This window comes from Neoarius graeffei, chromosome 2 (assembly GCF_027579695.1).
Source record: "Neoarius graeffei isolate fNeoGra1 chromosome 2, fNeoGra1.pri, whole genome shotgun sequence".
Lineage (NCBI taxonomy): Eukaryota > Metazoa > Chordata > Actinopteri > Siluriformes > Ariidae > Neoarius > Neoarius graeffei.
The window spans coordinates 28,860,771-28,886,329 of NC_083570.1; the positions used below are offsets into that span (position 1 = coordinate 28,860,771).

Here is a 25,559-nt window from a genome sequence, read left to right on the forward strand (position 1 = left end):
TTGATGAGCTAATTGGTGAAATCACCTGTGTTGAGAGCACAGGCAGAAGGAAAACCTAAGCAGGACTTTTACTTTGTCAATCCAGTTTTTCTACCTCTGCCTATAACACAGAGCCCACCATTCTCTTAACATTACTGAACAATATACACACTTCAGATTCATGAACATGAACACTATTTATACACAAATTCTGCCCTCCACTTCTTTTCCAGAAAATGGTCTGTGACCCTGTCATACCAGCTGGTTGTGCTTTCCAGAGACTTCACCAATTTCTGTTAGCAGCTAGCACTGCAGATCCCAATAAGGCTCAAGCTAGCCTACAACCAGATTGAACTACAAATGAAATAAACGAGTGAATTCACGAATGATCAAACTGATAGAATGGATGAAAGTTAACAGAGCACAACGAGTAATATTTACATTTATTTACAGAGTAATGTACAGAGACATCAATGAGAAGAAACGTTTATATGAAAAGAAATTCGGACAGCACTTTGGCACACGACTACACTTTCTCGACATCCGCTAGGGACTGACTGATCATACTTCCGTGTTCCTCGCCAAAGTACTGCCCTCCTCATGTCTTTCAAACACTACCTCCAATAATCCTTTATCAGCCCGGCTTCTTGTCCCTCCCACTGTCTTGTTTAGTCCCAGAGAAGCCCGGCTTCCCTGGAAGTGACGATTTTGTTGATTTTAACCAATAACAACTAGCCGACATTGGCTGTTCAGAGCCGTCTCGTAGACTGCAACGGATACCCGGCTGCCAGTCAGTGTTGCCAGATACTGCTGACGTTTTCCATCCCAAAATATATTCAAAACCCGCCAAAATGCACTTAAAACCGCCCAATCTGGCAACACTGCTGCCAGTCCATAGAGCCCATTGAAATAAGAAAGGTTACAGCCTGGCAGCAAAGGTGATTCTCGTAGCGAACTGAAAGTTCGTCAGACATCACTCAAATAAGTTACAGGATAGTTATGAACATAAATACAATCTTGGGCATATATTATGTTATGCAAGTTATTGTTTTAATGAGAATTCAACGTCGTAGACGCCGCAGTTTGGGGAGAGAATTTTAGGGGAAGCTCGGCTTCCCTTGTTGTCTCTGAGAAATCGCCCCTGGTGCCAATGATCAATGAGAAGCAAAACCAAGTCTGCAACACACACACACACACACACACACACACACATTTTTGCCTATTATGAATATTGAAATACATAAAACCACCTTTAAGCTGTGCATCTAATGATAAACACCAATACAATCCTTCATGGAAAAAAATAAACCTTTTATAACATCATAATGTCTAGATCACCATAAATGTCAACATCTTAACAGTAAATAAGGCTTCTTTTCCATGTAATACCTTAATTACTTAAAAACTTCATAACCAAGTAATTCTTAGTCATTTCATTGAATTAATTAATTCTGAATGAATGAATTATCCTCTTTTATACTACAGTGCTTCTGAATTCTCGAATCCGATATGTCAGACCGTGTTGATTAAAGTGATAACTGGTCTCACAGATCTCATCTCATCTCCTCTAGCCGCTTTATCCTGTTCTACGGGGTCGCAGGCAGGGTACACCCTGGACAAGTCGCCAGGTCATCGCAGGGCTGACACATAGACACAGACAACCATTCACATCTACGATCAATTTAGAGTCATCAGTTAACCTAACCTGCATGTCTTTGGACTGTGAGGGAAACCGGAGCACCTGGAGGAAACCCGCGCAGACACGGGTAGAACACGCAAACTCTGCACATAATGGCCCTCATCAGCCACGGGGCTCGAACCCGGACCTTCTTGCTGTGAGGCGACAGCGCTAACCACTACACCACCGTGCCGCCCATGGTCTCACAAATATTTCACAAAATGAAATTTTATACAAGGAGACAGAGACAGTAGAATGTACTGTATATTGTTTGATAGTGATAAATTAGGGCAGGGATGCTCATCTGTCTCCACAGTCTCAGACATTGCTGCTGCTGACTAAGCATTTGACATATGAAGTGCAGATTTTTTTTTCTTTAATGTGACTGGTTCTTGAAATCAAACAATTGCATATGCTGGCTTTTAATTGGCTAAACGTTTATTCCGTAAAATCTCAGATCCTGATATAGGTCAGTTCATATCCAGATAATGGTACATATCACAATATAGCACATGCTGTGTTAATTCAAAGAATAAATAAACAAAATTTTTTGAGCATTTTCAGATTATCAACATAAATCAGAAACGAGTTAAACAATTAGAATTAGAATTAAATAAAAGTATAAACCTGGATTTTGAGTAAAAAATAATAATTTTTTTTTTTAAAGTGGTAAAATCGTGAGCCTTAGCTGTCCAGCATTCAAAAAATGTTTGGCTAGTTACCAAAACAACAACAAAAAATAAGATTAAAAGGAGAGTCCTTACTTCAAACACAATCTTGGTGTTAATGTTAATATTAATTCCTGATAAGTAACATGTTCACCTGTAGTTCGGCTCGGGAGAGAAAAAATTGACCTCTAATCCACAGGTACATGCTAACAAGGCCTTCGCAGCCCATCATTTGGAACAGCAGTGACGGCTGTATCCCAAACAAACCATCAAAATGATGAAAAATATTACCATATTTGCATGTGACTTGTCACGCATGTTAGGACTTGGACTGTTTTGGCCTCTAGAGGCCGCTGTTATTTCCTTTTCGTGTCTTGTTTATTTTGGCCTCTAGAGGTCGCCACTGTTCCTGTGTTTTGTGTTTTTGTTAATTGCCTGTTAGTCCTAATTATCTTCACCTGTGTCCTTAATTAGTTTGTGTATTTATACCCCTGAGTTCAGTCCTCTTGTCACGGAGTCTTTGTGCTGTTATGTTTATCTCCAGTTTCCTTTGTACTGTGTTTTGTGGATCTTCTGAGCTTTTGCATTTTTGCCTTTTTCTTTTTGAATTATACTCTTTGTTTTTGTTTTTTTTTTTTGCCCTGGATTGTATATAGTGTACATAGTATAAATAAACCTTTTGTTACTTTTTCTACTTCCGCCTCACGCCTCTGCATTTGAGTCATTCCCCTGGTGGCCTAGTGGGGGTTTGCTGGATCATCACACCAACGAACCAGGTTCGAATCCCAGCAAAACCCTAACAGAAAGACTCCGTGCTGACCGACTCAGCAGAGGCTGCTTCAACTGTCTACCCGGCCAACCTTCAGGGAATTATGGCAGCTTTGACACGCTTCGGAGCGACCATGGACGTTCATGGACGTACGCTCACCAGCCAACGTGAGGCCCTTGCCTCACGAGGAACTGCTTCAGCAAATTGGGAAAACCCTGGCACAGCTGACATCTCTGCCTGCATCTCCTGATCCAGCTCCCACTCCTGCTCCAGTGCCTCCTGCCATGCTGCCTTCTTCACCTCGCGAACCCAGCCTTCCTGCACCACAGAGGTATGACGGCAAGCACAGTGAGTGCCGAGAGTTCCTTACCCAGTGTCAACTCACCTTTGAGCTTCAGCCTACCACCTACACTACGGATCGCCGCAAGATTGCCTTTGTGATCACCTTATTAGCTGGTAAGGCGCGAGCCTGGGCTACTGCTATCTGGCAAAGACAGGGACCTGAGTGCTTTGATTTCCAGCTGTTTTCTGAAGAGATGCTTCGGGTCTTCGATCAGGCAGACATCAGTACCGACGCAGCCCGAAAGCTCATGTCCATCCGGCAAGGAGGAAGCGTCGCAGATTACGCCATCTTGTTCCGAACACTCGCAGCAGTAAGTGGATGGAACGAGACTGCCCTGGTGTCAGCCTTCCACCATGGTCTGTCTGACCCCATCAAGGACGGTCTGGCCTCTATTGGATGCCCAAGTGACCTCGAAACCCTCATCTCATATGCTATTCGTCTGGACAACAGGATGAGAGAACGCCACCAAGCCTTGAGCCCCCCCAGCCTCCCTACCTCTACCTGGAGACCATCTACCTCCTTCAGTGACTGTCCAGAACCCATGCAAGTGGGTCGTACTCGCCTCTCCGCATCTGAGAGGGAGCGCAGAAGGAGGGACAAGTGCTGCATCTACTGTGGCAAGCCTGGTCACTTCCGAGCATCATGTCCCGAACTCTTGGGAAAAGGACCGCCCCGTCCAGCCAAGGGAGGGTTGTGACGGGGCCTACCCTCTCTCCCGGACTCCCTGGTCAAGGAATCTACATCCCGGTCTCCATCTCCTGGGGTGAGTCTGTCCACTCTTGTCAAGCTTTGATAGACTCAGGGGCGGCTGGGAACTTTATGGATATTCACTTCGCCCAAAGCATCAATATACCTACTGCACCTCTTGAAGTCCCTCTGTCTGTGTCTGCCCTCGATGGCCAAGCGTTAGGTGATGGAAGAGTCACCCAAGTTACTTCTCCAGTCTTCCTCCAGTCTCAAGGTCACAAGGAAGAAATATCCCTGCACCTGATTCCTTCACCTGAGTTCCCAGTTATTCTAGGCCTTCCTTGGCTTATTCGCCACAACCCTCGCATAGACTGGGTAACAAGCCAGGTTGTGGAATGGGGCCCTGCATGCCATGCCTCTTGTCTGCTCTCTAGCTCTCCTGTGTCTCCTGCCGAGCCCCCTGATCTCACCGAGTTATCTCAAGTTCCCACAGAGTACTGGGATCTCAAGGAAGTATTCAGCAAGAGCAGGGCCGCCGTTCTTCCTCCGCACCGGGCCTACGACTGTGCCATCGACTTGCTCCCTGGGACTACCCCTCCTCGTGGCAGACTGTTTTCCCTCTCTCAGCCAGAACGCAAGGCTATGGAGGAATACCTCAAAGACGCCCTGGTCTCTGGGTTCATTCGACCCTCCACCTCACCTGCTGGTGCCGGCTTCTTCTTTGTCGGCAAGAAGGATGGGGGGCTTCGACCATGTATTGACTACAGGGGCCTGAACAAGATCACTGTGCGCAACCGATATCCCCTTCCGCTGATGTCCACTGCTTTCGACCTGCTCCAAGGCGCCACCGTCTTCACCAAGTTGGACCTACGGAACGCATACCACCTCATCCGTATCCGACAGGGAGACGAGTGGAAGACTGCCTTTAACACCCCGTCTGGGCACTACGAATACCAGGTGATGCCCTTCAGACTCACCAACGCACCAGCTGTTTTTCAGGCCCTAATCAACGACGTCTTAAGGGACATGATTAACCTGTACGTCTTTGTCTACCTCGATGACATCCTTATCTTTTCCAAGACCATGCAGGAGCACCGCCACCATGTCCGCCAGGTTCTCCAGAGGCTGCTACAGAACAATCTGTTCGCCAAGGCCCAGAAATGCGAATTTCATGTTCCCGAGGTCTCCTTTCTGGGATTTATTGTACGGACAGGCCAACTCCAAATGGACCCTGCCAAGACCCTGGCCGTCCGGGATTGGCCTACTCCCAAGTCCGTTAAGGAGGTTCAGCGGTTCTTAGGATTCGCTAATTTCTACCGCAAGTTCATCAGGAACTTCAGTTCTGTGGCAGCACCCATGTCAGACCTCACCAAAGGGACAGGTGGATCTTATGGCTGGTCTCCTCAGGCAGAAAAGGCGTTCAAAGACCTCAAGGCCCGCTTCTGCACGGCACCCATTCTGGTCCTCCCGGACACCTCCCAACCATTCATCGTGGAGGTGGACGCCTCGGACAGTGGTGTCGGCGCGGTACTCTCTCAACGTTCGGAAGGAAAGCTGCACCCCTGCGCTTACTTCTCCCACCGCCTGAGTCCTGCGGAGTCCCGGTACGATGTGGGGGATCGAGAACTGTTAGCGGTCAAACTGGCCCTTGAGGAGTGGAGGCACTGGCTGGAGGGAGCGCAACATCCATTCCTGGTTTGGACTGACCACAAGAACCTGGAGTACCTCCAGCAAGCCAAGAGACTGAACCCTCGACAGGCTAGGTGGGCCCTGTTTTTCAGTCGGTTTGACTTCACCCTCTCGTACCGTCCCGGCTCCAAGAACACCAAACCTGACGCACTGTCCAGGCTGTTCTCTGCCACTAACAGGGAGAATGAAGTCGGGCCTATTATCCCGGTGTCCCGGATTGTGGCCCCTGTCCGCTGGGGTATTGAGGAGGCTGTTCGACGAGCCCAACGCCAGGACCCCGGTCCTGGGACGGGGCCACCGGGCCTCTTGTACGTCCCACATCAAGCCCGGGCCAAGGTTCTCCAGTGGGGTCACTCTTCCCCTCTCACCGCCCACCCGGGAGCTCGGAGGACCCTGGACTTCCTGAAAAGACGCTTCTGGTGGCCTAACATGGAGCAGGAAGTAAGGTCATTTGTCCTATCCTGTGAGGTTTGCACCAGAACCAAGAACCCACGACAGCGTCCCCAGGGTCTCCTGCATCCTCTGACCATTCCCCGGCGTCCCTGGTCCCACGTGGCAGTCGACTTCATCACGGGTCTCCCTGAGTCACAAGGTAACATGGTCATTTTGGTCATTGTTGACAGATTCTCCAAGGCCTGCCGCTTCATACCTCTGTGCAAACTCCCCTCTGCTCTTGAAACAGCGAAACTTATATTTAATCATGTCTTCCGAGTCTTTGGTCTTCCACAGGACATCGTCTCAGACCGAGGGCCCCAGTTCTCCTCCCGAGTGTGGCACGGGTTCTGCAAGGTCATCGGAGCCACTGCCAGCCTCTCCTCTGGGTTTCACCCACAGTCCAATGGTCAGACGGAGAGGCTCAACCAGGACCTGGAAACCACCCTGCGAGGCCTGGCTATGGATAACCCGACATCATGGAGCACCTGGCTGCCATGGGCAGAGTACGCCCACAACACCCTGCAGTCATCGGCCACCAAGCTGACGCCATTCCAGTGCCAATTCGGGTTCCAGCCACCTCTGTTCCCGGACCAGGAGGAGGACACGGGGGTGCCCTCGGTCAACCAATATGTGAGACGGTGTCGCAAGACCTGGAGCAAGGTCAGGAAGACCCTCATACAGACCTCCAGAACCAACCAGACTCAGGCCAACCACCACAGAAGACCTGCACACACTTTCCGCCCTGGGCAGCGGGTTTGGCTGTCCACTAAGGACCTTCCGCTGCGGGTGGAGAACCGCAAGCTTGCTCCTCGCTACATTGGCCCCTTCAAGGTGGTGCGCAGGGTGAACCCTGTCTCCTACCGGCTCCAGTTGCCCCGGACTCTGAGGATCAACCCCACTTTCCATGTTTCCCTGTTGCGGCCTGTACTGACGTCTACGTATGCCCCTGCCCCTAGGAACCCCCCACCCCCCCGCATCTTCCAGGGGCAGACTGTGTTCACTGTGCATCGCCTGCTTGACTCCCGCCGGGTCCGCGGCGGGTTGCAATATCTGGTGGACTGGGAGGGCTATGGTCCTGAGGAGCGCTGCTGGGTTCCTGCTCGGGATGTCCTAGATAAAGAACTGTGTCGGGACTTCCATTCGACCCATCCGGATCGCCCTGGGAACGTCAGGAGACGCTCCTAGAGGGGGGGGTCCTGTTAGGACTTGGACTGTTTTGGCCTCTAGAGGCCGCTGTTATTTCCTTTTCATGTCTTGTTTATTTTGGCCTCTAGAGGTCGCCACTGTTCCTGTGTTTTGTGTTTTTGTTAATTGCCTGTTAGTCCTAATTATCTTCACCTGTGTCCTTAATTAGTTTGTGTATTTATACCCCTGAGTTCAGTCCTCTTGTCACGGAGTCTTTGTGCTGTTATGTTTATCTCCAGTTTCCTTTGTACTGTGTTTTGTGGATCTTCTGAGCTTTTGCATTTTTGCCTTTTTCTTTTTGAATTATACTCTTTGTTTTTGTTTTTTGCCCTGGATTGTATATAGTGTACATAGTATAAATAAACCTTTTGTTACTTTTTCTACTTCCGCCTCACGCCTCTGCATTTGAGTCATTCCCCTGGTGGCCTAGTGGGGGTTTGCTGGATCATCACACCAACGAACCAGGTTCGAATCCCAGCAAAACCCTAACAACGCAATGACAAACAATAGAGCACAATGTGAAATGATAGATGTTTTTCTATCATTGCGCGCTCTCTCTCTCTCTCATATATATATACACACACACACACTCAGTGGTGCTTGAAAGTTTGTGAACCCTCTATATTTCTGCATAAATATGGCCTAAAACATCGTCAGATTTTCACACAAGTCCTAAAAGTAGGTAAAGAGAACCCAGTTAAACAAATGAGACAAAAATATTATACATGATCATTTATTTATTGAGGAAAATGATCCAATATTACATATCTATGAGTGGCAAAAGTATGTAAACCTCGAGGATTAGCAGTTAATTTGAAGGTGAAATTAAAGTCAGGTGTTTTCAAATCAATGGGATGACAATCAGGTGTGAATGGGCACCCTGTTTTATTTAAAGAACAGGGATCTATCAAAGTCCGATCTTCACAACACATGTTCGTGGAAGTGTATCATGGCATGAACAAAGGACATTTCTGAGGACCTCAGAAAAAGCATTGTTGATGCTCATCAGGCTGGAAAAGGTTACAAAACCATCTCTAAAGAGTTTGGACGCCACCAATCCACAGCCAGACAGATTGTGTACAGATGGAGGAAATTCAAGACCATTGTTACCCTCCCCAGGAGTGGTCGACCAACAAAGATCACTCCAAGAGCAAGGCGTGTAATAGTCGGCGAGGTCACAAAGGACCCCAGGGTAACTTCTAAGCAACTGAAGGCCTCTCTCACATTAGCTAATGTTAATGTTCATGAGTCCACCATCAGGAGAACACTGAACAACAATGGTTTGCATGGCAGGGTTGCAAGGAGAAAGCCACTGCTCTCCAAAAAGAACATTGCTGCTCGTCTGCAGTTTGCTAAAGATCACGTGGATAAGTCAGAAGGCTATTGGAAAAATATTTTGTGGATGGATGAGACCAAAATAGAACTTTTTGGTTTAAATGAGAAGCGTTATGTTTGGAGAAAGGAAAACACTGCATTCCAGCAGGGTCCTGACCTTATCCCATCTGTGAAACATGGTGGTGGTAGTATCATGGTTTGGGCCTGTTTTGCTGCATCTGGGCCAGGACAACTTGGCATCATTGATGGAACAATGAATTCTGAATTATACCAGCGAATTCTAAAGGAAAATGTCAGGAAATCTGTCCATGAACTGAATCTCAAGAGAAGGTGGGTCATGCAGCAAGACAATGACCCTAAGCACACAAGTCGTTCTACCAAAGAATGGTTAAGGAAGAATAAATTTAATGTTTTGGAATGGCCAAGTCAAAGTCCTGACCTTAATCCAATCAAAATGTTGTGGAAAGACTTGAAGCGAGCAGTTCATGTGAGGAAACCCACAAACATCCCAGAGTTGAAGCTGATCTGTACGGAGGAATGGGATAAAATTCCTCCAAGCCAGTGTGCAGGACTGATCAACAGTAGACTCATCTCATCTCATTTTCTTCCACTTATCCGGGGCCAGGTCGCGGAGGCAGCAGTCTGAGCATGGAAGCCCAAACTTCCCTCTCCCCAGACACCTCGGCCAGCTCCTCGGGAAGAACACCAAGGCATTCCCAGGCGAGTCGAGAGACATAGTCCCTCCAGCGTGTCCTGGGTCTTCCTTGGGGCCTCCTCCCGGGGGGACATGCCTGGAACACCTCCCCAGGGAGGCATCCAGGAGGCATCCGAGCCACCTCAGCTGATTCCTCTCGATATGGAGGAGCAGCGGGTCTACTCTGAGCTTCTCCCGAGTGACTGCTTTTCACCCTATCTCTAAGGGAGCGCCCAGCCACCCTGCGAAGGAAACTCATTTCTGCCGCTTGTATCCACAATCTTGTTCTTTCGGTCATTACCCAAAGCTCATGACCATAGGTGAGAGTTGGAATGTAGATTGCCCGGTAAATCGAGAGCTTCGCCTTTTGGCTCGGCTCCTTCACCATGGCGGACCAGTAAAGCAACCGCATCACTGTGGAGACTGCACCGATCCACCTGTCGATCTCACGCTCCATCCTTCCCTCACTCGTGAACAAGATCCTGAGATACTTAAACTCCTCCACTTGAGGCAGGACTTCTCCACCAACCTGAAGAGGGCAAGCCACCCTTTTCCGGTCGAGAACCATGGCCTCGGACTTGGAGTTGCTGATTCTCATCCCAGCCACTTCACACTCAACTGCAAACCGCCCCAGTGCATGCTGAAGGTCCCGGTTTGAAGAAGCCAACAGGACAACATCATCCGCAAAAAGCAGAGACGAAATCCTGTGGTTCCCAAGCAGGATTCCCTCCGGCCCCTGGCTGCACCTAGAAATTCTGTCCATAAAAATTATGAACAGAACCGATGACAAAGGGCAGCCCTGCCGGAGTCCAATATGCACTGGGAACAGATCTGACTTACTGCCGGCAATGCGAACCAGACTCCTGCTCCGTTCGTACAGGGATCGGAAAGCCTTTATCAAAGAGCCCCAAACCCCATACTCCCGAAGCACCCCCCACAGGATACCACAAGGGACACGGTCGAATGCTTTCTCCAGATCCACAAAGCACATGTGGACTGGTTGGGCAAACTCCCATGAACCCTCGAGCACCCTATGAAGGGTATAGAGCTGGTCCAGTGTTCCACGACCAGGACGAAAACCACATTGTTCCTCCTGGATCTGAGGTTCGACTATTGGCTGAATTCTCCTCTCCAGTACCCTGGAGTAAACCTTCCCGGGGAGGCTGAGAAGTGTGATTCCCCTATAATTGGAGCACACTCTCCGGTCCCCTTTCTTAAAAGGAGGGACCACCACCCCGGTCTGCCACTCCAGAGGCACTGTCCCCAACCGCCATGCAATGTTGCAGGGCCGTGTCAGCCAAGACAGCCCCACAACATCCAGAGACTTGAGATACTCAGGATGGATTTCATCCACCCCCGGTGCCTTGCCACTGAGGAGCTTGCAAACCACCTCAGTGACTTCGGCTTGTGTAATGGATGAGTCCACCTCTGAGTCATCAGCCTCCGCTTCCTCAATGGAAGACGTGATGGTGGGATTGAGGAGATCCTCGAAGTATTCTTTCCACCGCCCAACAATATCCACAGTTGAGGTCAACAGCTCCCCACCCACACTGTAAACAGTGTTGGCAGAGCACTGCTTCCCCCTCCTGAGGCGCCGGACAGTTTGCCAGAATTTCCTCGAGGCTGACCGATAGTCCTCCTCCATGGCCTTACTGAACTCCTCCCACTTCTGAGTTTTTGCCTCCGCAACTGCCCGAGCTGCGGCACGCCTGGCCTGGCGATATCCATCAGCTGCCTCAGGAGTCCCGGAGGCCAACATGGCCCGATAGGACTCCTTCAGCTTGACGGCATCCCTTACTTCCAGTGTCCACCACCGGGTTCGGGGATTGCCGCCACGACAGGCACCGGAGACCTTGCGGCCACAGCTCCAAACAGCCACGTCGACAATGGAGGCAGAGAACATGGTCCACTCAGACTCAATGTCCTCCCTCGGAAGCTGGGAGAAGCTCTCCCGGAGGTGGGAGTTAAAGACCTCCCCGACAGAGTGCTCGGCCAGACGTTCCCAGCAGACCCTCACCATACGTTTGGGCCTGCCAGGTCTGTCTGGCTTCCTCCTCTGCCAACGGATCCAACACACCACCAGGTGGTGATCAGTTGACAGCTCAGCCCCTCTTGTGTCCAAGACATAGGGCTGGAGATCAGATGAAACGACAACAAAGTCGATCATCGACCTCCAACCTAAGGTGTCCTAGTGCCACGTGCACTTATGGACACCCCTATGCTCGAAGATGGTGTTCGTTATGGACAAACCGTGACTAGCACAGAAGTCCAACAACAAAACACCACTCGGATTCAGATCGGGGAGGCCGTTCCTCCCAATCACACCCCTCCAGGTGTCACGGTCATCGCCCACGTGAGCGTTGAAGTCCCTCAGTAGAACAATGGAGTCCCCAGTCTGAGCACCTCTCAGTACCTCTCCCAGGGACTCCAAGAAGGCTGGATACTCTATACTGCTATTCAGCCCGTAGGCACAAACAGCAAGAGCCCTCTCCCCGATCTGAAGGCACAGAGAGGCGACCCACTCATTCACTTGTCCAACACATGGCGGCTGAGCTGGGGAGCTATAAGCAAGCCCACACCAGCTCACCGCCGCTCACCGTGGGCAACTCCAGAGAAGTGGAGAGTCCAGACCCTCTTGTGCACTATATATTGTGTTTGCTAACATTCGCGAGCTCTGTAAAGGATAGTTTGCACGCATAGTGGCATGGTGGTGCTGTATTCACGAGAGTATGCACCTAGCTTTAATGTGTTCTTTTGGTAAACATGCTTATTCTTATCGTTATTATTATTTAAGGCTATTTATCCATCTCTAACATAAATATTACTCAGTATATTGAAGGAAGGGCGGCATGGTGGTGTAGTGGTTAGCGCTGTCGCCTCACAGCAAGAAGGTCCTGGGTTCGAGCCCCGGGGCCGGCGAGGGCCTTTCTGTGTGGAGTTTGCATGTTCTCCCCGTGTCCGCGTGGGTTTCCTCCGGGTGCTCCGGTTTCCCCCACAGTCCAAAGACATGCAGGTTAGGTTAACTGGTGACTCTAAATTGACCATAGGTGTGAGTGTGAATGGTTGTCTGTGTCTAATGTGTCAGCCCTGTGATGACCTGGCGACTTGTCCAGGGTGTACCCCGCCTTTCGCCCGTAGTCAGCTGGGATAGGCTCCAGCTTGCCTGTGACCCTGTAGAAGGATAAAGCGGCTAGAGATAATGAGATGAGATATTGAAGGAAAATGAGCTTTATTTGTGATTAAAATATAATGATGCTGCATTTTTAGAGACCCCCACAAATATATGATTTTACTGCTTTCATGGGAGCCAGTCCTCACTCTATGGGAACTTAGCTCCCACTGGCTCCCACGCAATTCGAACCATGGTGTGAATTTATTTCTTTTCAGCAAATCCCAAGAAGTCATCTCTTCATCTCCAAATCCTGCATCAGTTCAGGAAATGAAGAATTTTCTATCCTGGGGTAGAGGGATAGAATCAGTCTTGGAAATGAGTCACAGATTTATTTCTCTATGATGCCCTGAGAAAAGATGGGTCGAGTCTTCCTGTTGGTGAGTGACATATTGTCCTATCGTCATTCTGTTCCTTTGCGCTGGTGCCATTGTTGGAGTGCAGATGGGACACTGGGCAGCCTGCCTTTTTCATGCTCACATTGATTAGATTCCTTCATAAATTGTGCAGTGGTGGCATGAGACAACATGAGAGGGAGGGGGAGAGACTCTGAAAGCAAAGAGAAAATAATGTTTGATCTCCTTGGGATGCCATTCATATACTGCTATCTCCAAGGCAACCCTGGGCTGTGACGCTGGTCACTGACCCTCCCCCACATCTTCCTGTCTCATGTTCACACACTCATGCTGAGGTTGGCAACCCTGCCTGTTTAAGAGGTCACACTCTATATTTCTGATCTGACCTGATCAAAGAGTGAGAGAAACAAACACGGAGCAGAGATGAAACAAAACAGAACAAAGACTATTACTGTATCATATACTGTAGCATCTAGAAACAATTGCATCTCAATAATCCACTGTAACAACTCCATCTCGTAAGCCATGGAGAAGTGTTATGAGCACATGGACAGATTTAACACAGTGTAGGTTGTTTGGAGAGATGGAAGAAGTGTGCTACATTGCTGACCACAATAGAAGTGTCCATGTGTCTGCATGACCCCGTCACAGCTTAATGCACTGAGGATGCAAAGTTTGAGCCAACACTACACTAATGGTGCATTAACTCCTCACAAAGGGGGTATACTGACATCTGAAAAGGCAAATAGTGAGGGAGGACTTATTTACACCAACACACACACATACACACATATACATGTTTGTTTATCTTACAATCCTTGCAAGGATCATCCATTGACATAATTACCTATGCCAACTTTGTTGGAGGAGATTGTTTTCGCCTCCATTTATTTGCCTGTCCTTGACGTAACTCAAAAATTAGTGAACAGATTTTGATTGAGGAAAGGTGGGCCATGGGCCAAGGAACAATTGATTTTGATGCAGAACCGTATATGTGGCTTGGTGGAGGTATGCACTCTACCGAGTGCCCTTCTAGTTGTTAATACAATTAACGAGAGCCCCAGGAGAGAAGCAGCCTCATAGCATAATGCTGCCACCACCCTGATTTTGCTTTTTGCACTGAATAATGCCCAAAAAGTTCCACCTTGGTCTCATCATACCATAACACATTTTGTCTCATAGTTTGGGGTGATTAAGTGGGTGGCACAGTGGTGCACTGGTTAGCAGTGTCTCCTCACAGCAAGAAGATTCCAGGTTCGAACCTCATGGCCAATGGGACCTTTCTGTGTGGAGTTTGCATGTTGTGTCTGTGTGGGTTTCTTTTGGGCGCTCCAGTTTCCCGCACAATTCAAAAACATGCAGGTTAGGTAAAATACCCAGACACTGGGGTTACATAAGTCAGTGCATACTTAGTGCCGGTCCCAAGCCCGGACAGACTGGTGAGGGTTGCGTCAGGAAGGGCATCCAGTGTAAAACCTATGCCAAATCAAATATGTGGAACAGATCCACTGTGGCAACCCCTAATGGGAGCAGCTGAAAGAAATTTGGGGTGATTAAGGAGGGTTTGGATGTTTATTTTCATTCAAAAGAGCTTACATCTAGCCATCCTAAACCTATGCAATGTTTTAAAAAACAAAACACACACACATACACACACACACACACACACACATTATATACTGCATGTGTGACAGCCTGGGAAAACCCTTCATGGTCACATTTTGTACTACTATATGTACAGTTTTAATCACTATTGGCTTTCCTGACCTAAAATATTATATGCTCACTGTCCACATTATTAGGAACCCCTGTATACCTGCATATTCATGCATTTATCCAATCAGCACAATCATCCAGATACACGTCAAGAGCTTCAGTTAATGTTCATATCAAACATCAGAATGGGGAAAATTTTGATTTCGGCAGTGTTTGACCATAACATGGCGGTTGGTTCCAGATGGTTTGATCTCTTGGATGCAGCTGGATGGGAAAAATATCACAATGTCCAATTTCAGTAAATCTGTACCCATTTACCCCTATTGTTATGCTTGATGTGAACATTAACTCTTGACCAGTATCTGCAGGATTTTATGCATTGTACTGCTGCCACATGAGAGGCTGATTGAATAACTGCCTGAATGAGCAACCTAAAGCGGTCAGTCAGTGAATGTATTGTATATTACAGTTATACTGCTATAAAATTAAAGGTGATGGCCCAGATCTACTGCAGTGGTGGTGTAGTGAAGTCCTGCGTAAAGTGAAGACAAAACTCCTCTGCCCTGCCCATGCGGTCTCAGCCATGCGGTCTTTCTGTATCAAATCGGTCAATATTCCATCCTCACAACTGAGGAGAAAAGCTGATCTTGACACATCAGGTCTAACAGTGATTCTAAAGTGATTTCGGTGATAAATACTAATGAAGATAACAAAACCCAGTTTGATACCTGTCGTTAGATGATGCAGACAGAAAACAGCAACTAAAGCTTTGCTTGACAAAGACCCAACCATTGGTAATCCAAAAGAGAAGATGAGTCGCTTGATCTTGTACTGTACTGCACTGAGCTAGTACAAAGCTGTTTAGAAACAAGTGGACCAAATGATATATGAACGGATGTGTCTGATACAAGAACCATCAAAACCATTGTTAATTTAAAAACTATTGATGAACCAGCTTCCGCTGTGTGGAAACATGTTCCCACCCCAATTTGCTGTCATATACATCTAACTGACATGAAACACATTTATGATAATTTATGACATTTATTGACAGTAACTAATCAAAGGAAAGCATTCAACAGGATACTTATTCAAGAACCAAAGAAAGCAGCAAAATGAAGTTTGGTTTAGAGTCTCAATTGTATCCATAAGGCAATGAGAAAATGGAGAATGGGAAGTAACCTCCTTGACTAATCAAGAAATACCAAGGTAAATAAGTGAGGGATGAGGACCAACCATTGACATATTGTTAATGCAGTTGACTAGAACTCCAGAAGGGAAGCAACCCCACAGCATAATGCTGCCACCACCATGCTTTACTGTAGCTTATGGTGCCATTTGGGTGATAAGCTGTCTTGTTCTGGCAACAAATTTTGCCCCCAAAATTCCACTTTGGTCTCATTTTGCCTCATAGTTTGGGGTGATTAAGGAGGGCTTGGATGTTTATTTTCATTAAAAAAAAGGGCTTCCGTCTAGCTGCCCTACCCCTATGCCAAGGGGTATGGCATAAAATCCTCAAGTCTAACATGCTCCTTAACCTCAGTATCAGGTACACAGCAATGAACTGTTAATGACCCATTGTTTGAGATGATGAGAAAAAAATGAGAAAAAGGAGAATGGGAAGTAACCTCAATCAAGAAACTCAATGAGGTTTACTGTACAGTAAACTGACTACCATCCATTTAATTATCTCAAGATAAAGCTAAATTATTGCTGCACCACATGATGTCCGACCACGAGCTGGCCTAGTGGTTAGCATGTCTGCCTCTCAATTATAGAAACGGAGATCAGCACTGCCCAATGCTCCTAAAAAAAATGGTTAGTATTGGGACAGGAGAATACCTGGGAAGATCCGGTACTGGCGCAAGAGGGACTTTGACACGATGTCCCAAAATAATCTGAGGAATCGCTGATGCTCAGAAAGAAAAAAAAAACTGAATATTGACTGTGTAAATTAACGCTTAACATATAAGGGGACACAGCTTTACTACAGAGAATTTAAATTCTCTACAGAGAGTGCACTCAATAGGGAGCTGTTTCACATTGAGCCAAAGGATATAAGCTGAGCTAATGATGCTTATCTTTGTGTAAACACTCAAATGTGCAGCAAACACAACAAAGCTCGTTGCTTAATAGAAACCAGAAACTACCAAACAGAAGTCATCCTGCATCACAACAGCCAATACCAGCGCTTGGAGATAGGAGGCATTTCCGGGTCTCTGCACTTACAGCTGGTTTCAATTAGATGCTGAGAATCTCCAGAGGTCTCTCTCTCTCTCGTCAAAATAACAGGGATAGTGAAGTTCAGTATATCACCAAGTCTAAAAATAGCTTCTCTGTTTCTGCTTAAACCTGACACACAATGCAAGAAAGCCAAGAAAAAAAAAGCCAAGAAAAAGACACACACCAGTCATTACATAACTACTCAAAGCCAGATTTTTGGAGATTTTAGCATTCCTTTTCAATGTCCCAAAAAGAAAGAAAGAAAGAAAGAAAGAAAGAAAGAAAGAAAGAAAGAAAGAAAAGCTGAATCATAAATTGTAATATAAATTCTGATTCACAATTCTGTGTCATGCTCCGCCTCGGACCTCAGAAAAAGCATTGAGGCTGGAAAAGGTTACAAAACTATCTCTAAAGAGTTTGGACTCCACCAATCCACAGTCAGACAGATTGTGTATAAATGGAGGAAATTCAAGACCATTGTTACCCTCCCCAGGAGTGGTCGACCAACAAAGATCACTCCAAGAGCAAGGTGTGTAATAGTCGGCGAGGTCACAAAGGACCCCAGGGTAACTTATAAGCAACTGAAGGCCTCTCTCACATTTCATTATATTGAAGTAGCAAGTCATAATTCTGAGATACTTTCTCATTTCACGATTTTGAGATACTACAGTGGTGCTTGAAAGTTTGTGAACCCTTTAGAATTTTCTATATTTCTGCATAAATATGACCTAAAACATCATCAGATTTTCACACAAGTCCTAAAAGTAGATAAAGAGAACCCAGTAAAACAAATGAGAGAAAAATGTTATACTTGGTCATTTATTTATTAAGGAAAATTATCCAATATTGCATATCTGTGAGTGGCAAAAGTATGTGACCCTTTGCTTTCACTATCTGGTGTGGCCCTCTTGTGCAGCAATAACTGCAACTAAACGTTTCCAGTAACTGTTGATCAGTCCTGCACACCAGCTTGGAGGAATCCACTCCGCAGATTACAGATCTCCCACGCCAGCGCCGATCCAGGATGGAAATTCCAGCTCACCTTCAACTCACTTCCTTGTTTTCACCCCTGCCTATTGAGGTATTTCACTCACGTGACCAAGTCATGTGACACTGCCATTTTGGACGGCACGGCTCGAATCAGTTTGAATGCGAGGAAGGCGACAAACGAAAAACATAAAAGAAAAAGGAGCGAGATGCAGAAAACACCTTCACTATCCAGCGACGTAGGGCATTTACAGGGCGAGCAGAGGGAGAGGTATTTGCAAAAATTGAGGTTAGCAGGCTTAGAGAACGACGTTTACCTGCTTCCACCAGGATTGTTCACTGACAGCTAAGATTTGTTCACATTTTCATTTACTTTCGGTCCTCAGGATAAACAAAATGTTATTAAATGTCATTGAAATAACTTCTTAGTCTGTTGAGACATGGCCCGTTATAAGTTTTTCCTTTACTGTATTTACTAGTTTACTGAGCGCGCTCCGGGGCGGGCGGGCTGGCTGGCTGGCTAGCTAGCGCTCCGGGGCTAGCTAGCGCTCCGGGGCCGGCTGGCTAGCGCTCCGGAGCCGGCTGGCTGGCTGGCTAGCGCTCCGGGGCCGGCTAGCTAGCTAGCGGTCCGGGGCCGGCAGGCTAGCGCTCCGGGGCCGGCTGGCTAGCGCTCCGGGGCCGGCCGGCTAGCGCTCCGGAGCCGGCCGGCTAGCGCTCCGGAGCCGGCCGGCTGGCTAGCTAGCGCTCCGGGGCCGGCTGGCTAGCTAGCGCTCCGGGGCCGGCTGGCTAGCTAGCGCTCCGGGGCCGGCAGGCTAGCGCTCCGGGGCCGGCTGGCTGGCTAGCTAGCTAGCGCTCCGGGGCCGGCTGGCTGGCTAGCTAGCTAGCGCTCCGGGGCCGGCTGGCTGGCTAGCTAGCTAGCGCTCCGGGGCCGGCTGGCTGGCTAGCTAGCTAGCGCTCCGGGGCCGGCTGGCTCAGTAAACTAGTAAATCCAGTAAAGGAAAAACTTGAGACTGAAAGGTTTTAACAGTCATCCAAATGACTGACCGTAAACATTGCTACAGTAACATACCAGCTACTGTTGTTGACATTAGCTAGCTTGCCGTCCAAAATGGTGGACACCGGGGCATCACGTGATATAAAGGCAGTTCTCAGACCCTGACTTTGCCAGAATGTCTCGTTTTGCTATTCCAGCCATTTCTGTGCCTTTATTGCATTTCATGGTTTTTGCTCAAGCTATTTTTCTAGTTCATGGTTTTTGTACTTAGGGTTTTCTTCTTGTTTATGTTTTTTTTTTCTTTAGCATTTTTGTCCTTGTCTGCCTTGTGTTTTTGTCAAGTTTTTTGTCTCTTTTTACCTGGACTATTTTGCCGTTTGTTTTTGTCCCATTTGTTCACCTTTTTGCCACGCCCTTTTTCCCTGGATTAAATCACCTTTTTTTTTATTGGATTACTGTCTGTGTTCTGTTTGTGGATCCTTATCTCACCACACCTCCACCTCCCCTAACAGTACGTTCTGGCCATCATGGATCCAGCGGAACTCACCCGTCTGAGAACAGCCATCCAGCAGCAAGGGACTCTCCTCGGGACTCATCAACAAGACCTCCAGCAGATCACCCAGAACCTCGCCACCCTGTCCAACTCACTCAACCTCCTCGCCACACAGATGCAGCGCTATCAAGCCATGCCTACCCCTGCCCAGCCGTCTACTACTTCAGCTCCTGCCACTGCTCTTCTCCACGAACCGAGAACCAGGTACTTGCAAATTGTTTCTCTCTCAATGTTCGTTGATCCTAGAACTGCAACCTCTGGCCTTCCCCACAGAATGCTCCCGGGTAGCATATACAACCCTGATTCCAAAAAAGTTGGGACAAAGTACAAATTGTAAATAAAAACGGAATGCAATGATGTGGAAGTTTCAAAATTCCATATTTTATTCAGAATAGAACATAGATGACATATCAAATGTTTAAACTGAGAAAATGTATAATTTAAAGAGAACAATTGTGTCAGAAAACAGAATCCAGGGACACATGTCTGCCCGGGGGCATTTTGAGTTATTGACAGATTCAGAAAGTACAGTTTCTAAGCTTTCCAATGATGCCTTCTATGTGGAGATCTGACAATATTTGAAGAATGTGTGGTCTTTTGAAAGTGTATACTTCTTAAAACAGAAAAGGGAGAAAATCGCCCTCAAAGTTTTCCATCTCAGTTACTCTGGGTGTAGGGCAGGCACATAATGGTGCTCATTTGCATGATATTAAGGAAAGCTCTACCCCCTACAAGCTAGCACAATGCTACTTTCATGTAAACAAAGATCACCACGTCAATTTTACTTCCATGCAAAGTATGCCCAAAACAATTATGAAGTACAAAAATAAGTCCTAAAGTATACTTTAACGTTTTGTGGTTGAAAAATTACTCACACCGTAAGAAAGAAAGATAGCACGGTGATGACACAACTAACACAACGCTAGTTTCATGTAAAGCCTCGGTCACAACCGGCCGTACAGTACGGGCTCCTCCAGCCGGTCTACATGCAAAAAACGCAAGAAACGCACGGAGGGCACGCGTGAAACGCACGAGAGCGCGCGTGTGATGTGCTGATTTTTGAGCCGCAGACCGGCCGCAGACTGGCCGCAGAGGTTCGTTGTCATGTCAAATAAACTCTACGGGCGCTTACGTTTTTTTCAGGTTGCAAGACAAACTTACGGCCAACGCGCGTCTTTCTCCATGAACAAAAAAAAAAAAAACCGCAGCGATTTGGGAAACGCCAAAAATCGTACGTCCGGTTGTGACCTAGGCTTAACCAAACCACAACACTCTCCGTTACATGCAAAAATAACCACACAGCCTTAGATTAATAAACTTACCCCATCAGAAAGAGAAACGGCGCCTTGCACACACCAATGCCTCCGATGGAATGTAATCCTAGAACGGTCCGTGTATCATCCGATCATTCAAGTATCCCATTCAATCTGGAAAACAAGGTTGCGTTTTTTTTTTTGCTAGAAATGGTTATCTCCGATGTAAATACCGTGTGTCTGTTTGCTTCGCGGTGTTTCAGCTCCTCTGCGCTCTGTTTAGCTTCCTCATTCCATAGTGAAATCACACGCCTGTATGCAGGTTAAGTAGCCATGCGCTCAACTCGCATCATACAGCTGATTCGTGAAAAAAAACAAAACAAAAGACTTAAATCATCATGTGAATGGCCAATATGGTAATTCACCCACACCCCCCAGCAGGCTACAGTCCTGACAAAAACGAGACAATTTGCAACAAAAAATGTATGCTTTTCCAACAAAACAATCTATTATCTGAAATACTGATTGTATTCTTCAAGATCTCAACTTGCACATGGAAAAAAACAAAAATCACAAATTTCGAAAAAAAAATGCTTCTTTTGCGATTATCTCGGATTCGTTTCGGCCGACATGTGTCCCTGGATTCGGTGAGGGGTCACAATTGGGCGATTTTAAATTTCATGACAACGCATCTCAAAAAAGTTGGGACAAGGCCATGTTTACCACTGTGAGACATCCCCTTTTCTCTTTACAACAGTCTGTAAACGTTTGGGGACTGAGGAGACAAGTTGCTCAAGTTTAGGGATAGGAATGTTAACCCATTCTTGTCTAATGTAGGATTCTAGTTGCTCAACTGTCTTGGGTCTTTTTTGTCATATCTTCCATTTTATGATGCGCCAAATGTTTTCTATGGGTGAAAGATCTGGACTGCAGGCTGGCCAGTTCAGTACCCGGACCTTTCTTCTACGCAGCCATGATGCTGTAATTGATGCAGTATGTGGTTTGGCATTGTCATGTTGGAAAATGCAAGGTCTTCCCTGAAAGAGACATCGTCTGGATGGGAGCATATGTTGCTCTAGAACCTGGATATACCTTTCAGCATTGATGGTGTCTTTCCAGATGTGTAAGCTGCCCATGCCACATGCACTAATGCAACCCCATACCATCAGAGATGCAGGCTTCTGAACTGAACGCTGATAACAACTTGGGTCGTCCTTCTCCTCTTTAGTCCGAATGACACGGCGTCCCTGATTTCCATAAAGAACTTCAAATTTTGATTCGTCTGACCACAGAACAGTTTTCCACTTTGCCACAGTCCATTTTTAAATGAGCCTTGGCCCAGAGAAGACGTCTGCGCTTCTGGATCATGTTTAGATACGGCTTCTTATCTGAACTATAGAGTTTTAGCTGGCAACGGCGGATGGCACAGTGAATTGTGTTCATAGATAATGTTCTCTGGAAATATTCCTGAGCCCATTTTGTGATTTCCAATACAGAAGCATGCCTGTATGTGATGCAGTGCCGTCTAAGGGCCCGAAGATCATGGGCACCCAGTATGATTTTCCGGCCTTGACCCTTACGCACACAGATTCTTCCAGATTCTCTGAATCTTTGGATGATGATATGCACTGTAGATGATGATATGTTCAAACTCTTTGCAATTTTACACTGTTGAATTCCTTTCTGATAATGCTCCACTATTTGTTGGCACAGAATTAGGGGGATTGGTGATCCTCTTCCCATCTTTACTTCTGAGAGCCGCTGCCATTCCAAGATGCTCTTTTTATACCCAGTCATGTTAATGACCTATTGCCAGTTGACCTAATGAGTTGCAATTTGGTCCTCCAGCTGTTCCTTTTTTGTACCTTTAACTTTTCCAGCCTCTTATTGCCCCGTCCCAACTTTTTTGAGATGTGTTGCTGTCATGAAATTTCAAATGAGCCAATATTTGGCATGAAATTTCAAAATGTCTCACTTTCGACATTTGATATGTTGTCTATGATCTATTGTGACTACAATATCAGTTTTTGAGATTTGTAAATTATTGCATTCTATTTTTATTTATAATTTGTACTTTGTCCCAACTTTTTTGGAATCGGGGTTGTACAATCATGCTCCTCACCAGCAAGGCCAGAGAGTGGGGAACAGCGGTCTGGGACGCCAATGCACCCTTTTGTTCCTGTTTCAAGGATTTCTCCGAGGAAATGAGGCGAATTTTCGAAAGCTTTCTGTCCGGCCGGGAGGCAGCAAGAGGGCTCATGGAGCTGTGGCAGGGGTCCCGGTCTACCTTGGACTACGCCATCGAGTTCCAGACATTGGTGACATTGTGTGGTTGGAACGAGAGTGCCCAGATCGACGCGTTCCTGCATGGCCTGTCTAACGCCATTAAGGACAATTTGGTATCGCGGGAACTGCCATTGAAACTCTCCAGCCTCATGGACTTCACCAACCGCATCAATGCCCGGGTCCAGCAAGGGAGGAGAGAGAACCGCCCCAGCTTCACCTCCTCTCCACCCCCCGCTGCGTCCGTCGAACCCATGCAGGTAGACCAAGGTTGGGTGTCAGCGGAGGAACGACAGCGCCGGCGGAGCACAGGGGCCTGTTTCTATTGCGGTCAGCGAGGACACATCTGCCAAGCCTGCCCGCTAAAGGGAACAAGACCACCAGTGAATCAAGGGGCCCTGGTGGGCAACACTCGGAACCAGCCCCCTGCTGATCGACTGTTACTCCCTGTCATCGTCATCTACGACAACCAGCATCACCATCTCCAGGCTCTCGTTGACTCAGGGGCAGACAGGAACCTGATCTGCTCCACCACTGCCAAGCGTCTAGGAATCCCGCTACTCGCCCTCGACGTCCCTTTCACAGTCCTGACACTCAATGGCACCAGCTTGACCACCATCACCCACCTTGCTGCCCTGCTCATCCTGAGGATTTCTGGCAACCACTCTGAAACCATCCAACTCCATGTCATGAACAACCCCCATGTACCCATAATCCTAGGATTACTATGGTTAACGCAGCACAACCCCCACCTAAACTGGGCCGATAATACCATCCTAGGCTGGAGCCATTCCTGCCTAGCTTCCTGCCTGAACTCCGCTCTGCCTCCCGCCAAACCACCGCAGCCTTCAGCCAGTGAGTTTCCCGACCTCTGTCACGTGCCTCTGGAATACCTGGACTTGTTTTCAGCAAGACCCAAGCAGTGTCCCTCCCTCCTCACAGACCCTATGACTGTGAAATCAACCTCCTGCCCAGGATGGCACCACCCAAAGAGCGACTCTACTCTCTCCCGTTGAAAGGCAAGCCATGGAGAAGTACATCTCCGAGTCTCTGGCAGCTGGGATCATCTACCCTTCCTCCTCCCCAGCAGGGGCGGGATTTTTCTTTGTGGAAAAGGACAAGTCACTCCACCCCTGCATTGACTATCGAGGTCTCAACACCATCACCATCAAGAACCGTTACCCCCTACTGCTCATGTCTACGGCCTTTGAACTACTCCAGGGAACCAAGATATTCACCAAGTTGGACTTACACAATGCCTACCATCTCATCAGGATCAGGGAGGGGGACAAGTGGAAGACGGCCTTTAACACCACCACTGGCCACTACGAGTATCTTGTGGTCCCTTTCGGCCTGACCAATGCAGCCGCAGTCTTCCAGGCACTCGTCAATGACGTCCTATGGGACTTTCTTAACATCTTCATTTTCGTGTACCTGGATGACATCCTGATCTTCTCTCGCTCCCTGGAGGAACATCAGGGCCACGTCCAGCAGGTCCTCCAGCACCTGCTAGAAACCAAGCTGTTTGTCAAGGCGGAAAAGAGCAAATTCCACCGGAGCTCTGTCTCATTTCTGGGGTTCATCATCTCCCCAGCTAGGATCCAGATGGACCCCCTCAAGCTTGAGGCAGTCGCAGACTGGCCTATCCCATCCTCGCGACGAAAGCTCCAGCGTTTCCTGGGATTCACTAATTTCTACAGGCGCTTCATCCGCAACTTCAGCACGGTGGCCGGACCTCTCACTGCCTTGGCCTCGATTAAGACCAAGTTCAAGTGGGGGGAGGAAGCAGAGAAAGCCTTCTCCATGCTCAAGGGCAAGTTCACCACAGCACCCATTCTCACCATACCTGATCCAACCAAACAGTTCATCGTGGAGGTCAATTTTTCCGAGTCCGGGGTCAGAGTCATTCTCTCCCAGAGGGCCAGCAATAACAAGGTCCACCCCTGATCCTCCTTCTCTCACAGGCTGTCCCCTGCTGAATGTAATTACAACATCGGCGACAGAGTTGTCGGTCATCAAGCTAGCCTTGGAGGAGTGGAGGCACTGGCTCGAGGGGTCAGATCTCCCCTTCCTTGTCTGGACCAACCATAAGAACCTGGAGTACCGCAAGTCTGCCAAATGTCTCAATTCCCATCAAGCCCGTTTGGTCTCTCTTCTTCTCCCGGTTCAACTTCATGCTCTCCTACCGCCCAGGCTCCAAGAACGGCAAACCCGACGCACTGTCCAGGATGTCCTCTTCCCACCAAGAGGAGTCCAAACCACCCGAGACTATCCTTCCTCCATGCTGCCTGGTGGGAGCCACCATTCTAGAGGTTGAGACGCTCATGCAGAAGGCCCTGGAGCAGGACCCCGGTGAAGGTATCTCAAGCAACATACCACCTAACCATTTGTTTGTTCCCTGTTCTGTGCAAACCCAGGTGTTGCAGTGGGGTCATGGCTCCAAGTTGGCTTGTCACCCGGGAGCTGCTCGAACCTTGGCGCTCATCCAACAGTGCTTCTGGTGGCCATCCATCAAGGAAGACGTCCAGGAGTTCGTGGCAGCCTGCGACACATGTGCCCGGAA

The 25,559-nt window shown here is 47.8% G+C and overlaps 1 protein-coding gene across 3 annotated transcripts in view; it reads right to left on the minus strand.

Moving 5' to 3' along the window:
- The window catches only part of wasf1 (WASP family member 1), a 303,562-nt gene that overhangs the window by 207,651 nt on the left and 70,352 nt on the right, over positions 1-25,559 (minus strand). The window contains exon 1 of one of the 3 annotated variants that reach the window (XM_060914065.1): positions 20,783-20,863. The exons of the other annotated variants lie outside the window; for them this stretch is intronic. The gene's annotated coding sequence lies outside the window, so the exon portion shown is untranslated. Of the gene's footprint in view, positions 1-20,782; positions 20,864-25,559 lie in introns of those variants that run through there. 3 annotated transcript variants of the gene reach the window in all.